The sequence below is a fragment of the Petaurus breviceps genome, unplaced genomic scaffold, assembly GCF_028583685.1.
Source record: "Petaurus breviceps papuanus isolate PSGF00001 unplaced genomic scaffold, PetGlider_PUasm1.0 185, whole genome shotgun sequence".
NCBI classification, from domain to species: domain Eukaryota; kingdom Metazoa; phylum Chordata; class Mammalia; order Diprotodontia; family Petauridae; genus Petaurus; species Petaurus breviceps.
This window is the reverse complement of record NW_027185797.1, coordinates 39,588,397-39,605,281: the sequence shown is the minus strand read 5'-3', so window position 1 is coordinate 39,605,281 and position 16,885 is coordinate 39,588,397. Positions and strand designations below refer to the sequence as shown.

The 16,885-nt window shown below is 46.3% G+C and overlaps 1 protein-coding gene and 1 pseudogene across 1 annotated transcript in view; one reads left to right on the top strand and one right to left on the bottom strand.

Moving 5' to 3' along the window:
* The window catches only part of LOC138161558 (alpha-actinin-4-like), a 40,175-nt pseudogene extending 23,340 nt beyond the window's left edge, over window positions 1–16,835 (top strand).
* LOC138161923 (carcinoembryonic antigen-related cell adhesion molecule 1-like) overlaps window positions 1–16,885 on the bottom strand; it is a 332,874-nt gene that overhangs the window by 298,408 nt on the left and 17,581 nt on the right. The window lies entirely within an intron of this gene.

The window sequence follows — 16,885 nt, the reverse complement described above, 5'->3', positions numbered from 1 at the left end:
TTGAAGGAATGATTCTCTTCAGTGAGCTTTTGAGATTCTTTTTCCATCTGGTGAATTTGGCTTTTTAAGACATTCTTCTCATCATTGGCTTTTTGAGCCTCTTTTGCCATTTGAGTTAGTCTATTTTTTAAGATGTTATTTTCTTCAGTCAGGTTGTTGATTCTCATTTCATAATTTTCTTGTATTGTTCTCATTTCTCTTCCCATTTTTTCCCCCACTTCTCTTATTTGATTTTCAAAATCCTTTTTAAGCTCCTCTATGGCCTGTAACCAGCTCATATTTTTCTTGGAAGCTTTTTGTGTGGGAGTTCTGACTTCACTGTCTTTCTCCTCTTATATACTTTGATTATTTTTGTCCCCAAAATAGAAGTGTAAAGTTGGGTTGCTCTACTTGCTTTGCTTCCCTCGTTTGCTCATGTTGTCACTCAATTACTTGACTATTGGGCTTTTTCCCTCAGTAGGACTCTGCTACCAGATGGGGAGCTTCATACCAAATGCTGGGTTTTTCTTAGCTGCTGAAGGTATTAGTTGGGTGCCCTCTCTGAAGACTTCACATGCTCTGGCAAGCTGGTCATGCACCCCAGGACCTCCACTTTAGACCACAATCCAGATCCAAGCAGGTTAAAGCAAGAGCAATTACCTCTCAGATTGGTCACTTTGTTCCCCTACAGTCTGCAGGCCAGGAGCTGAAACTGCCATGTGGCAGTGGCTGCATGGCCACAGTGCCTCAGCAGCTTCTCCCTCCAGGGGATAAAGACTGACCTCACTCCCAACTACTGGATCCCAAAGTCCACACTGCACTGACCTCTCACTCTATCTTTAGCATCTGTGGTTTGATAATTCTGGAAACCTCCACAGCTGCTGGTGATCTGAAAAATCTTCAGCTGGTGGCTGGTCAGCTAAAACCTCCAGCTCGAGCTGTGCTGCGGTGGGCTCCCAGAGCACTTTGCTGGCTGCTCCCTGCTGGCCTGTTGAGATATCCTTAGTGGGAGGTTAGCTTCTCTGTGTCATTTTGTGGGTTCTGTAGCTCCAAAGTTTGTTCAGAGTCACCTTTTACGTGGATTAGAGGTGGTTGGAGCCAGAACCCAGCAGAAGCCCTGTTTCTATTCTGCCATCTTGACTCTGCCCCCCTTTTTATTTCTTATCTCTTTTTCCACACTCAAAACTTGGCCAGAGTTGGAATGGAGAGAAAGATATTTTCAAACCTTATTAAAAATCATAAAATTTCTGTTCACACTGTTCATGCAAATATTTTATACCTTATTATTTTTTCTAATTTTATCCTGATAATTCTTGTATACTCTTTGAATTGCTATGACCATCATATAACCTATACAATAAAATACTTTTTCTCTCTTTTTCTTTCTCCTCTCCAGCCAGCCATTTGTGTTCTGGTGGGAAAGAAGGTAGAGGGAGAGAGAAAGAGATAACAGCATTCCATGGAAAATCCAGTTTCATTATAAATCTTATATAATGACAAATTACTCACACTCACACTCATTCACACAAAGACACAAAAACAAAGCAGATAGATGCAGAAAATGACAGAATGGATCCAAAAGCTCACAGAGAATTGTTGGAGACCTCCTAAAAAAAATTAGACATTTGTTTGGCCTTCCAGATGGTAATGGAGGTCAGGTAAGGCTTACTTGATAATTTTCTTTTAATTTGTTTCTATAGTTTCAGAGTGTGTAGAGACAGCTGCATCACACTTAATTATTGGAGCCACCCTTGGCACTTTCATTTCTGGTGTTAAACATATCTTTAATAGATTCCATAGACAAAAGTCAGAAATGGGGAAATGCTGGGGTCCCTTCTCTATTAGTCTCTCACTTATCTGTCTCCCTACTGTCTTCCATTTTACTAAATCCACTGTTCCACCCTTTGGAAATCAAGGGCAACAATGTTTCACACCCACTAATTACTCCTCTAGCTGTTCTTTCTTGACAATAAATCCCCTTTCTTTCAATATTTTCTTTAATACTTGAAGATATTCCTGATCCTTGAACTGTACCACATACATTTGACCCATGGTGATAGTTTTTGAGATTTTCCAAGTAAGTCTAGTGAATAAAAATCTGAATTTCCCTAACACACTTCCTTTTTGTTGGATCATTCCTGTGATTGTGTAGAGTCATCTCATCTCATTTCCTTGAGTCCCTGTTTTGCCAGCAACTGATGTTGACAGACAGATGGTGAACTAAAGAGAGTTGGGCCAGGTGAGCATAGCTGGATAACAATGCTGGTTTAACGGAGTAGTGTAATTGATTATATATTTTTCTGGTTTATGAATGGAAAATTTTACAGTGAACTTTGAACCACCAGTTTCTCATGGATGCACTCATCTAAACATAGATATCAGCAAAAGATCTTGACTACCAAGAGGCTTCCTGAATGCCCAGACTGCTTGTGGGAAACACAGCAACATTTCTTGATACTGATTGCCAAATATTCTTTTTTTTTTTAGTAATCACTCTATTTATTCCATAACAAAAGCAAAACATCCATGGAAAATCAAGGTACAGCATTCACGATATTACAACTTATCACAGAAAATCACAATATAACTTAATCTCAAAGTAAAATGGTCACTCTTAAGTTAACTCAATTAGTCACTTATCAATAGTCTCAAAGTATAATAGTCAAAGTCTTCCACTCATGGGGCAAAGTCTTAATTAACTCAATCAGTTACTTATCAGTAACAATATCTCAAAGTACAAATCAGTCACTTATTCAGCAAAGTCTTACTAAGTATCATACACAAAACCCTCCACCCTTAGGTAACTAGTAAACTATAATTTCATCTTTACTCAGTAGCCAAGGAGAGGTCTTTTCATTTTGACTTGGGGCCTGTTCTCAGATTTCCTGGATCCCCTTCCATGGTCCCAGATTCTTCCTGGATTCACCAGACTGTCACCTGGGTCCAATGGCAGAGAGCTCCTAGGTCCTTGACCAGCTCTCTGGGTAGGTCCTGCTTCACACTGAAGTTCACAGGGTCTGGTCCATGTCAGCTCCTTCACCATTTCTGCTCCAAGGAATTCAAGGCTCAACCAAGCCACAAACAAACAAAGTCTCAGCATCCCAGTCATGCTTCAGTCACCTGGGATCCTGGTCTCCCGGCTCTGGGCTCTGGGGATTCTGTTCAGAAGAAGCTCCACCACCACCAGTTTTCAGGACTCAGTTCTCCATTATTCTGTAGCTGCTCTGCAACCAGATCTTGGTCTCAAGGAAATTCTGCCAAATATTCTTCTTGGGGAAAGATATGGCACACCTGTCCAGAGGGGACTTTGCACCCTCCTGGATTGAAACAAGTCAACAAGTCCAGACTCCGACATAGCTCACTGAGTCCTTGAACTCGGAGCAAGTCCCAAATCTCTGGACTCAGACACAAGCTCAAAAATCCATTAGACTTGGCCCCCCCACAAGGTAGAATGATACTTGTCCTTATTTCCCACCATCCTATTCTGTCTCCCTGAATGGTAGAGAGAAGCCAGAATAGTCTTTTGCACCCTGCACCCACTTCTGAACCCACTATACCTCCCTTTCCCAAACTCCTAATTGTCAGCACTAATTCCCTTGGGTGGCTTTCTCTGGATTTTCATCCTTCCCTATCCCTTCCATTCTACTACCTTTTGGAAATAAGTGTTGAGTTCACATTGGGATGGGGACTAGACCTAATCATTTTTCTGACTTTCAAACAAAGGGACTGAGGTCCAAGAAGGCACTCACAACTTAGTGAGAGATCAAGTCAGGGGAAAGACCACTGAGGCAGATCTAGATTGCATGGCCAAGCTGAGTAGCAAACTAATGTACTACCTGTAGGTGAAGAAACTGAGAGGAGGTTGTATTTAGGGATGAGGCACGAAGTCTGAGGTTATTCAAATATAAGTCTTGCCTTTCCTCCTTATAGCTCAGGGAACTCTTTTACTGTGCTTGGGAATGTTACTTCTACATGTCTGTTCCTTCTGAAGGACCAGAAAACACCACCTTCCAGTGCAGAACCATTCAGCACCCAAACATGGTAGGTAAAGGCACCAAACAATGAAACTAGCACCTAATGGTGTCCTTGGGAGATATATCTTCCACTTTAGTTTCCAAGGAGAACCTATGAAACGACCATCCAATGAGGGTCAACTCCTTTTGGTTTTGTTTGGTAGGAAGACAATGAAGACTGATTCAAGTTTGCTCTGAAAATAGTCCTGCCTTCCATTTAATTTAAACAGTATTCTTTTTTTTTAATTATTTATTTATTTTTAATTTACAACATTCAGTTCCACAATCGCTTGAGTTCCAAATTCTTCCCCCTTCCCCCCATGGCAGCATGTAATCAAATATAGGTTCTACAAATACCTTCACATTAAACATTAGTCAAGTTGTAAAGAAGGATTCTAAGCTATGGAGTGAACAATGAGAGAGAAGGGACAAGACAAAAGAAAACACGAGAGAGAGAGAGAGAGAGAGAGAGAGAGAGAGAGAGAGACAGAGAGACAGACAGACAGAGGGAACAAGTCGTTTGCTTCAATCTGCATTCAGACTCTGTAGTTCTCTCTGGTTGTCGATATTCCTTTCTCTGAATGTCACTTTCCCCTTCATCATGGGGGAATATTGGCTCACCTTTGTGCCCTCATAGGGCTGTTTGATAGGAGCTTGTCTTTAACCACTTTGGAGAAATGGGCATTTTTATGAGTCTTGCTTCCCTATTAGAGCAGAAGCTCCACAAGCGGAGTTGGATGAAGTCTGCTCTTTCCTCTCTCCCTCAGCACAACCCACGCACAGTGGGTTTGTGGGAATTCACTGAGCTGGTCTCTCCCTCCTCCTCTTCATCTCCTGGCTTCCTTCAAGCCCCTGCTAAAATCTCATCTTATAATATGAGCTTTCTCTCTTAATATTACTGCTTCCCCTCTGGGATTTTACTCAATTTCTTCTTGATTTCTCTTGTTTATGCTTTGTTGTTTAGACGTTTTCTCCTCTGTTACTGGGAGCTTTTTGAGAGTAGGGATTTTACCTTTCGTTGTATCCCAGTGCTTAGCACAGAGCCCAGCATGTAGTAGGTGCTTTGCGTTTACTGACTGACAATGTCAAAGGGCCCTTGAATTCAGAGACTTGCCCTGTACCCTGCATCCTGCTGCCCTCCTGCAGACTCAGCCTCCTTCCTGACCTTTGCAGCTCCAGTCTCTGCCACCCGTCACAGTTCTTCTTCCCAAGGGAGCCTAATTGTCATCCAATCATCCTGAACCTGGGTCTAGTGCTCTCTCTACTAAGCCACCAAACCAAGGAGGGAGATGACCTTTATATGCTTACACATTGTAAGGCTACAAGGGACAGCAACTCTGGTTTCCTTCATACCTTCTCCATCACCAGAGTCCTGTTGAACTGTGCCTGAATGAGGTCTCTGACTAGAGACCTGGTCTAGGCTGGTAAGGGAGGGGATCACAACTGTCTGTGTCCCAGAAGAAGCCCCAGTTAGGGATCTAAGCATGCTGCTGCCCCCCAACCCCCACTCTCTGTGCTGATTCTGAGGTCCAGAACCTTCCTACTCTGGGAAAACTAGAAGTGGCAGTGGCTACTACCTAGTGACCCTTGTGCCCTGTGGGGACAGTGGGAGGGATCTGTTCAGGGGAGGGAGGAAAGAGTAAGGAGGACTAGGAAGCAGGATATCATAGCAGTTGGGAGGGGAGGGAAAAAGAAGAGAGTAGAAGGAGGATAAGGAGACAAAATCTCTGCCTCATGGGGCCCATGAGATCCTGGCAAAGAGAAGAACTTCAGGCCTGAAGAGAGAAACCTCGGTCCCTTATAGAAGGAGAGGGAAACATCTCCGAGCCTGGTCACCAGCAGAGACACCTCCAGGGTTTGCACTCAAGGTGTGTGTGTGTGTGTGTGTGTGTGTGTGTGTGTGAGTGAGGGGGGGGGACACAGTGCAGGAGGGGAAGGCAGAGATTCCTGGCAAGGAGAGAGGAGGTCACATGTGGTGGGCAGCACAGAACAATGAAATCACTCCATGGTGGAGGCAGCCTTTGGAAAGGGCTCCTGGTCACAGGTGAGATAGGAGATCTCCTGAGGCCTAGTGGAGGAGAGGGAGCTTGGGGATTCTGGCTCATATATAGACAACTGATCAAAGACCAGTGGTAAGAAGCCCAGTCCCAGGGGTCATGTATCCCAGTGACAGCCTCTTCAGACCTGGTCAGAGGAGTCTTGTCTGGGCCAAGGGCAGAGGAGAAAGTAGCAGCTCAAGACCATCTCTCCACCACCCTAATCATGTCCAACCCCAATAGCTGAGCAATCTCTGAAAAGGCTAAGTTAGTCTTTACAGTCAGAGGAGACCTAGGGGTGAGTCGCAGCTCTGATGTTTACTAGCTGTGTAACCATGGACAGCTCACTTACCCTCTTAGCTTGTGTTTAATTGGAATACCACCTTCCTCCTAGGGCTTTTTGGGAGCCAAACTGTCAGCCTTAAAGTGCTCACAGGGTGTAGTGAGAAGAGCCTCTCCATCCCCAGCTGCTAGATCCAGCTGCCATCTGCCCAAAGTGCTTCCATCAGTGTTGTGTCAAGCCCACTCTATGGGACAGCAATGTCCCACTCTATGGGACCTTGACCATTCCAGGGTTCTCAGCAGAAGCTCTCAGCTATTTCTGGTGTCGTTGAACCTAATTTTAGTCTACCTTATTCATACTAAAGAGAAGATACTAGCAAGCAGTCAGGAGAGGGTGCTCCCCAATGGCTCTCTGCTCATCCCCAATCTCACCCTCAGTGACACTGACCTCTACGTTGTCCTAATTTTTGATGTCAGATACCAAATAGCAGCAACAGAAGAGACCAATCAAGACTGCATGGAAAGGGCTGCCCTCCCCCTCGAGTGTGCTGTCCTCCAATGCCTTCCTCAGTCTTGGGTGAGAAGTTTCCCTAGGTTCCTTACCTAGGAACAGAGAGAGTCCAGAATGTGCCACATCACCACAGAAAAGAGTTCAAGAGCTGGTGATGGGTCAGGATGCAGTGGTTGTCCTCTGTGTGCTAGGTAGTATTATTATCCCTATTTTACAATAAGGAAACTGAGGCACAAAAAGGTACTTAATATATTCTTGTTTCTTATTCCTTTAGTTTCTTCATGATGTTAGTCACTAGGTTTTGCAAGTGCTGTGCCCTGTTTCTAAGAGGAGATAGACCAGGACACAGAATGCCATCCCTAGTGTTTCCTGTTTAACTTCTTGTCTGAAAGTATAGGCCAAAGAACAGCAAGACCAATTTATCAATCCCTGAGGATGTTATAATCAAAATTGTTCTTTTTTCTCTCAGAGATTAAGTCTCTTGGGCTGACGTCAGTGGGACATGAGGAAGAGGAGCTCAGGCACTGAGGAAGGCAGCTTTTCATCACGAACTGGGAGAGGCCATGTAAAGAAAGAACCTGACTCTAGTTATATGGTCAGTGTTATAGTGAAGGTCAGTTCACTTCTACCACTTTTATGCTTGGTAAATGTGGAGAGCAACCCTTTTCCTTCCCACAATAACCTTAGAAACTGTCCCAGAACTTGAAAGCAGGAGAGAAGGGGAATAAAGTTAGGGTCCCCAAGGTGGGAGTACCAGTTGTGAAAGGTTTAAGCCCTCAAAGGTTTGGTTTATGGATCAGGAATCATGCCAGATGATGAGGGGCAGTATGGGAGGGGATGACTCATGGATAGAGCCTCAAGTACAAGTTCAATGGCCACTCATCATGTGAATTGTAGGGAGGATTGACATTCCCTGTCTGGGTCAGACAAGGCATACTCTAAGGTGGGGTCCCTTCTAGTTGTGACATTTTATGGCCCAAAGTCTTTCCCAGCTCTGATGTTCTCTAACCTAAGATTTCTCCTAGCTCTGATCTTCCCTGTCCTAAGGTCCTTTTGACCTCTGACATCTTAGGTGTCTGGCTGACTGCTGATTTCCCCTCTCCAGAGCCTGGACTCCTCATTGACCTCATCTATTGCATCTGAGAGTCTCTATCAGGTATGTGCATGGGGGCCCAGGTCTCACACAGACCCTGAGGGGGGTGCAGAAATGCTGGCTGGGGATGGGGTTTTTGTTGCTGATGGAACTGAAGAACTGAGTCAGGATAGAGGGAAGGAGATAAAGAGGTTAGGGATAAGAGACTCTCCTGGGATTTCCTTCCTTTCTAAGATGCCAGTGACATCTTCTCTCTCCATCCATAGAAGCTGGACATCACCAGAGTGGATGTTTATGACTAGATTGTTCAGGAAGCCCCAAAGATGATGTCACAGCCTGGTTTCTTTTCTTCATTAAGGTGATGTTCATAGGCAACTTTCTCGGGAAAAAACTAAATGTAAGGAGGGAAACCTACCAGGAGAAAGAGAAAGAATCAGGTTTGGGAGAGGGGAGGCTTCTAGGGTGCCAGAGGCATCCATATTCTCCAGGCAAGGATGAGAAAAAGGATAGGAGCCAGACCTGTGTTACTGAGCTGGCTGGAAGCTAGGTCACCCAGTGACTGCATTTGTGGTCCAGGGTCCATGCCCTATGAACCCAAGGGCTTCAACATCTTAATATTTCCTTGTCTTCTTCACTCTCTCCTCTTGCAGTTTCCTAACAAAACTTCTTTTTGAAAATTTCTGCCCCTATTCTTGTTGGATAACCATTTAAATATTCTCTTAGGTTCCTTCCAGATGGGACATTTTCTGGTCTAATTCTCAGATTCTTGGATTCCGTGGTTCTATGGTGCTACTAGTCTGTGGAGCAAAGACACTTTGATTCTGGACAAGAGAACCTCTGAGTTGAACAAGATCATCTCTGAAATCCCTTCCAATGGAAAATTCCACTATCATTTAAACTTAATCCAACCACTCTATGGACACATTCAAAATGAAAGCAATCATATTTCCCTTAAGCTTGTCCATGCTATAAACAACTATTTCTGTGGAGAAAAGTAGCACCCTTCCATTCACCCAAATTTGCCTCTTCAAGACTTCCCTGAGTCTCTTTGCATCATCCCCAAACCCTATGGCTAATTCATTTACACCTGTAGCATTTCTTATATTCATCTCCTCTTATTTATTCACACAGTCCCCACTATGTTTCAGGCATCTATCACCGTTGCCTCAAAAATAGGCTACCTGACTCTAGTCTCTTGGTTCTGCATCCTCCCCACAATTGACAAATTAGCATTCCTCATATTAAGGACTGACCACACCATTCTTCTGCTCAAGAAGGGGCTCCCTATTGCCTTTAGGATAAAAGACAGACTCCTCTGTTGGACATTGAAAGCCTTTCACAAGCATACCTTTTTCATGCAGTATTTTCCAGTCCAACTATGGCTGATTGTCCTGAATACATGACACTCTGTCTCCCACCTCTGGGCCTTTGCATAGGCTGTGCCCTCTACCTGGAATTCTCTCCCTGTTTTGCTCCAACCCCCCTAGGAACCAGTCATTGTTCTGTCAGTCAAAAAGCATTTATTATACACTTATTATTTGACAGGTGCTTTTATAAGCACATGATTGGGTGAGATAATATTTGTAAAGTGCTTAGCTTCAGTGTCTGGGCCAAGGTAGGTGAATAATCATTGTGTATTCCTCTTAACTGCCGGAGATTCAAAGAAAGGGCCCTGCTCTCAAGAAGTCTATATTCTAATGGGGGCGGTGACAACAAGTAATTAACTATGCAAATACAAAAGAAACTCAGGATATACAGAAGAAAATCTGGGAGGGATGATTTCTGAGGTCCCTTCAAGGCACAAAAGATGCCCCTTCTTACCTTTTCATATCCATTATTTTAGAGTTTTGAACTCAAAATCTAGCACAGGTATTTTAGAGGCATATATTAATAATAAACCATTACCATCTCCATCATGACAATATTGATATAATGATTTAAACTTTAGAAAGCATTTTATATATACTATCTCTTTTGATGCAAAATAAATACCCTGGGAGGTCTGAGGTGACAATACCTTATTGATGAAGAGGATTGGAACCAATTTCCTGTAGGTGACATCTTTTCAGTTGGGTTTTCCTGGAAGAACAGAATTTCAACAGATAAAAGGGGAGAAGAAGGAAGTTTGTGGTAAAGGGAAACAGCTTGAACAAAGGCCTGGAGGTGGGAGATTACATGATATACTCGAGAAAGGAAAGTTGTCTGGTTTGGCCAAATGGGAGTAGGATAAGATTGGCCTAGAAATGTGGAATGATACTGGATTGTGGGGCTTTCAAGGCCAGGAGCTCAGGGATCAGTAATTGATCCTCACATAGGAGACACTATCAGAGTTGGGGGAAAAATATGTGGACAAGAATAAGGAAGATTTCTAAGCCATAGGAAAGCTCAGGTTGACAGGTTGCAGGTAGTTCTTTGCCCATTCATTCTTTACCTTCAGGTAATAGGGCAGACAGTCTGGGTTGGACTTTTTCTTTAACAGAATTTATTCAGCCTGCATAGGGACCTTCATTGACAGAGAACTCTGCTGACCTCAGGCAGAGGTCTCACCCGAATTCTCCTTACCCTTTCCATGTCAAATATGGCACCTTGGGAGCTAGGCTGGAGGATGAGATCTGAGGCCCTGAAGGGGAGAGGCACAATTGGAGGCTGCCTTCCACAAAGGCATTGGGAATGCTGTCTCTGGAAATAAGGACTATACTGAAGAAATCCTGTAACCTTAGGGAGGAAGGCAGTCTCATCCGGATCTATAGAGACTTCAGTGAGACTTTTTGGGCCTCAGGATGAGAAGACTGAGATATTTCTTCCTGATGCACAGGAAGAACTGTCTTAAAAAAATTCACCCTAAAATCCTTTAATTATTTTTTTTTATTCCTGTATTTATGCTTTGTGAATGGTACACATCTTGGAGAATGTGGTAGACTATATGAAGCTAGACAATAGCTATTCTATATGCAGATTCTATATGTATACATGTATGCGTATACACACATATGCATACATACATACATATATGTATACCCACACTCACTAGATAGTCTATGAATTAATTGTTTATCCTCTTTATTGGAGGTATGCAATGATTAAAACTCAGAATTCAGATAAGCAAGTCTGGTTATCGACGTGGAGGTGACAAGCAACTCTAACAAGGAAAAGTCACATGACCACATCTCAGTAAAATATAGCAGAAAAGGATGAAGCAGGGTTTCTGGCAGGTGGGGGCTCAGAGCTACTCTGATTGTCTTTGCACTGTCCACACCACTCAGACTAACTTATAAAAGAATATTTATAGCCACACTTTTTGTTATAGCAAAGAATTAGAAACAAAATGAATGTTCATCAAATGGAGCATGACTGACAGATTGATGTGTGAATATACCAAAAAGTTATTGTGCCTCAAGAAATGAGGAATGCAACATTCAGAGGAATATGGAGAGATTTATATAAACTGATGCAGAGTAAGAGAGCTAAACAGGGAGACCAATTCATACAATGTCACAACAGTAGTAAGTGGGGGGGGGGGGAGAAGAACTCCGGAAACACCCCAGAACTCTGATGAAAGTACTGAGCAACGTTAATTTCAAAAGATGGATGATGAAATGTACCTCCCATCCCTAGGCAGAGAGTTGATGCATGAACTTTCTCAGACACAGGCAATTCATTGTGGTTCATTTTTCTTGACTTTACCTATTTGTTACAGGAGAGGACTTCTACCCATGGTGGGGAGGGAGAGACAGCAGTTACTGGGTAGTGGGACTGGAAAAACCAAAGAACATCAGGAAAAATGTACATGCTGAGGAGAAAAAGGGGAGCCCAAGGGAACAAAACTAGAATGCTTTTGTTCTCCACTCTCCACCTGCAGTTCTGTTGGGTTTCAACACTTGAATAAGAAGTCCCTCCCAAGATACGTCGATCACATCAGATCTCATCACCTGCTGTCAACTCAAGTTCAAGAAGAATTCTTCTTCCCGCCTCCCTCAGCCTCCTCTCCCATTTCGGTAGAGGCTGAGCACTAAACTCTTTCAAAACTTTGTTTTTTAAAGGGCAGAGTTTAGGGCGGCAGCAGAGGAGGTAGCGGCTGAGGAACAGCGGCGGCAGCTCAGAACAGGCGCCCCCAGAGCGTGAGGCGGTGGCAGCGGCGACTACATGGCCCCGGAGGACGACTGGGACCCGGCCTGGGAGAAGCAGCAGCGCAAGACCTTCACAGCTTGGTGCAACTCTCACTTGCGGAAAGCTGACACCCAGATGGAGAAGAACATCGATGAGGACTTCAGAGATGGGCTCAAACTCGTCCTCCTCTTAGAGGTAATTTCAGGGGAGCGGCTGCCTAAACCAGAGCGAGGGAAAATGAGAGTGAACAAAATTAGCAACGTCAACAAAGCCCTGGACTTCATGGCAAGCAAAGGTGTCAAACTGGTCTCCATACGGGCGGAAGAGACTGTGGATGGCAATTCGGAGATGACATTGGGAATGATTTGGACCATTATTCTTCGATTTGCCATCCAGGACATCTCAGTGGAAGAGACCTCTGCCAAGGAGGGTCTCTTTCTCTGGTGTCAGAGAAAGACTGTGCAATACAAGAATGTCAACGTGCAGAACTTCCACGTCAGCTGGAAGGATCGACCAGAGCTGATAGAGTATGACAAGCTGAGGAAGGATGACCTTGCCACCAACCTGAACAACACCTTTGAAGTTGCTGAGAAGTATCTAGACATCTCCAAGATGTTGGATGCCGCGGACATCGTGAACACAGCCCGTCCTGAGGAGGCCATTATGACCTATGTTTCCAGCTTCTACCACACCTTTTCAGGAGCGCAGAAGGCTGAGACTGCTGCTAACAGGATCTGCAAGGTGCTGGCCGTCAATTGAGAGAACAAGCACCTCATGGAGAATTATGAGAAGCTGGGCAGTGATCTGCTGGTGTGGATCCGACGTACATTCCTTGGCTAGAAGACCGTGTGCCTCAGAAGACCATCCAAGAGATGCAGCAGAAGCTTGAGGACTTCCGTGATTACCGGCGGGTGCACAAGCCACCCAAAGTGCAGGGGAAGTGCCAGCTGGAGATCAACTTCAATACTCTGCAGACCAAACTCCGGCTGAGTAACTGCCCTGCCTTCATGCCCTCTGAGGGCAAGATGGTGTCAGACATCAACAATTGTTGGCAGCATCTGGAGCAGGCAGAGAAGGGCTTTGAAGAGTGGCTGCTCAATGTGGTTCAGCGGCAGGAGTGGCTGGATCACCTGGCAGAGAAGTTTGGGCAGAAAACCTCCATCCATGAAGCATGGACTGATGGTAAGGAGGCCATGATGAAACAGATGGACTATGAGACTGCCACCCTGTCTGACATCAAAGCCCTCATCAGGAAACATGATGCCTTTGAGAGTGACCTGGCACCTCACCAGGACTGCGTGGAACAGATTGCTGCCATTGCCCAGGAGCTGAATGAACTGGATTATTATGATTCCTCAAGTGTCAATACTTGGTGCCAGAAGATCTGTGACCAGTGGGATGCCGTTGGCTCGCTGACTCATAGCCGAAGAGAAGCTCTTGAGAAAACAGAGAAGCAGCTGGGGACCATCGACCAGCTGCACCTGGAGTACGCCAAGCACGTGGTGCCATTCTGAAGAGTGGGATGGAGGACCCACAGGACATGTTCATTGTGCACACCATCGAGGAGATCGAGGTAGGTTCCACCGAGGCAGCCGGCTACCCTCTGCCTAGGCGCCGGCATGGCTGAGCCCTGATGGGGAGGGGCCGGCAGTTCTGCTGGCTGTCTGATCCCTGCCTGCCCTTGCCCTCCAGGGCCTGATCACAGACCACAACCAGTTCAAGTCCACCCTGCCCGATGCCAAGAAGGAGTGGGAGGCCATCCTGGTCATCCATGGGGAAGCGCAGAGGATTGCTGAGTGTAACCACATCAAGCTGTTGGGGAGCAACCTTACACCACCGTCACCCCTCAGATCATCAACTCCAAATGGGAGAAGGTTCAGCAGCTCGTGCCAAGGCGCGACGATGCCCTGCTGGAGGAGCAGAGCAAGCAGCAGTCCAACGAGCGCCTCCGCAGGCAGTTTGCCAGCCAGGCCAACATTGTGGGGCCGTGGATCCAGACCAAGATGGAGGAAATCGGGCGCATTTCCATTGAGATGAACGGCACCCTGGAGGACCAGCTGAACCACCTGAAGCAGTATGAGCAGAGCATCGTGGACTACAAGCCCAACCTGGACCTCCTGGAGCAGCAGCACCAGCTCATCCAGGAGGCCCTCATCTTTGACAACAAGCACACCAACTACACCATGGAGCATATTCGTGTGGGCTGGGAACAGCTCCTCACCACCATCGCCAGAACCATCAACGAGGTAGAGAACCAGATCCTGACCCGGGATGCCAAAGGCATCAGTCAGGAGCAGATGCAGGAGTTCCGGGCATCGTTCGAGCACTTTGGGGGCTCTGGGGCCTGAGGAGTTCAGAGCATGCCTCATCAGCCTGGGCTACGATGTGGAAAATGATCGACAGGGTGATGCTGAATTCAACCGCATCATGAGCGTTGTGGACCCCAACAGTAGCGGCATCGTGACATTCCAGGCCTTCATCGACTTCATGTCCTGAGAGACCACCGATACAGACACAGCTGACCAAGTCATTGCTTCCTTCAAGGTCCTGGCTGGAGATAAGGTGAGCTGATTGGTGCTCAGAAGCAGAGATGACCCACCTCTGGCAGGGCTTTGGGGAGGCTGACTCAGACAGAGTAGGTCACACCATCAGAGAGCAGAAATGGAAGGCACCCCCCAGATCATGTGTAGATGGGAGCATAGGGAGGGATAAGAGCTAAAGAGGGTCTTAGCCAAGTAATGGGCTCTGGCCCAGGTCATGCACCGAGTAATGGATGGACCCTGGCTAGGGCCCAGGGCTCCTGGTTCCTTGTCTAGGGCTGTTTTCCATGTTGTCCCGTGGAGGTCAAGGAAAAGGATGAAGAGAGACTGAAAAGACAGCTTCTCTAGTCAGAAGCTTGCAGAAGGGTACAGGGTATAAAGTGAGCAGTGGTACGGAAAGCAGGAACACACCCGATCTCCACATTGGGAGAGAGCTGAAGTGTCTCTCTCGGTGTGTAGAAGAGAAAGTGCTTCCAGGTGAATCTTAAACCATCTTAACACTGGAGATTAATGTGGGAGAGAAGTGGGCCAACTGAAATCCAAGCAAGGTCCACAAGGGCCTGATGGCAATCCTGAAGGCCGGGACAGCAGAGATTCCAGAAGGCTTGTCTGTGAAGTTAGTGCTGCCGGGAGTCTGAGGAGAGGGGATGGGGGACTGGAGGGCAGTCCCAGGGCCCCTGCTCAGGTTTTCCTCTTCCTGACAGAACTTCATCACGGCTGAGGAGCTTCGGCGGGAGCTGCCCCCAGACCAAGCCGAGTACTGCATCTCCTGCATGGCTCCGTACCAAGGCCCAGATGCTGCTCCTGGAGCCTTGGACTACAAATCCTTCTCCACAGCCCTCTATGGCGAGAGTGACCTGTGAGCCCCCTGCCGCCCCTCACTGAGGAGACACAGTGACCAAACCGCCCTCCTCCGCCTCCATCTCTGGGGAGGGGGGCAGCCCCAAGCCCCCTTCTCCCTCCAGGGGGTGGCTTGTTATAGTCCAGTTTTCTCTGACCTGACCAGGTATCTAGGCAAAGTGCACTCTCTCTCTTTCTCTCTCTTGCCTTCCTTTTTGTGGGAGGGGGGAAGGGGCAGGAGCTCTCCTCTCTCTTAGTTGATTGGCCAGGAGTTCCCCAGCCTGGGGCAGGGGTAATGGTGAAGGGGGAGCTTAGAGTAAATCATTCTGGTCTGTTATAAATATATATATATATATTTTAAAGTAAGCTGAGTTGATACCCTCATGAAATGAAGACTGGCCTCCCTCCCCAAGCTGCACAGCATCATGATAACATGTCTCCTCAGCCTCACGGTCACCCCTGGCACATGCCCAACCCCCCCAACACACAGACACACACTCTATTCCCCTCATCATCCCAGCAGATAAACTCTGCCCCTCCTCCACAAAGCCCTCTTGCAGCTTGTTCCCTTCAGGGCCAAAGACCATGTGCCTTGTCTAGGAACCCTCTTGGGTCCAGTTCTCTGATGGGACAGGAATGGGGAGGCAACCCAGAATCCTCAGAATATGGGTTCCCTGGTGGCTGCCCTGCAGGTTGGGCACCTCCTCAGCTACTTCCAGAGAAGGGCTCACCCACAGCCTCCTCTTCCTCTAAGCTGTTTTGTTCCTGTCCTTCTCTCTCCTCCCCCTACTTCTTTTTCACATAAAAATGTTTAAAGAGGGACAGTTCCGAGAGTCGACCAGGGCAGCTTAGATCATGGTCATTTATTGGTGTTGGGAGTTAGGGAGCAGCAGCCGGCGAGGGCTGAACTTGAGAGGAGCTGGGGTGACAGGGTGGCAGCGAATGGGGAATCTGCCCTGTGTCCTGAAAATGGGTGTGAGCATCGTGAGTAGTGAGGCTCAGGCCCAGCTTCACACACTGTGCCTCGCTCAGTGTGCCACTCTCACTTTGACTGGACTCTCCCTCAGCAAGTTTTCTAAGGACCAAAAAATTAAAAAATTTAAGAAAATTAAAAAAAGATCAAATCCCCGCAAAAAAAAACTTTTAAAATAATTAAAAACTTTCAGAGAGTTACTATTTACTTTATGAACTTACAGATTTATTATATAAATATATATTCACCCAGCAACATATCTGCCGTCTTTCTTGGTCTTGTAATTAAGATTTCAGCTGATTATCCTAACTCCCCTCCCCTCCCCCCTGTGTTTTCCCTTTTCCTTTTCATTGTCTTTTGTCGGGGACTAGTCTTTGGGGATCCCCCCTGACGGGAGGGTCTGGGGGCCTGGCTTAGGGGAGAAAAAGGCTGGGCCAGCTGGTTCTCTGTGGGTTCTTTCTTTCTTTCTTTCTTTCTCTTTCTTTCTTTCTTTCTTTCTTTCTTTCTTTCT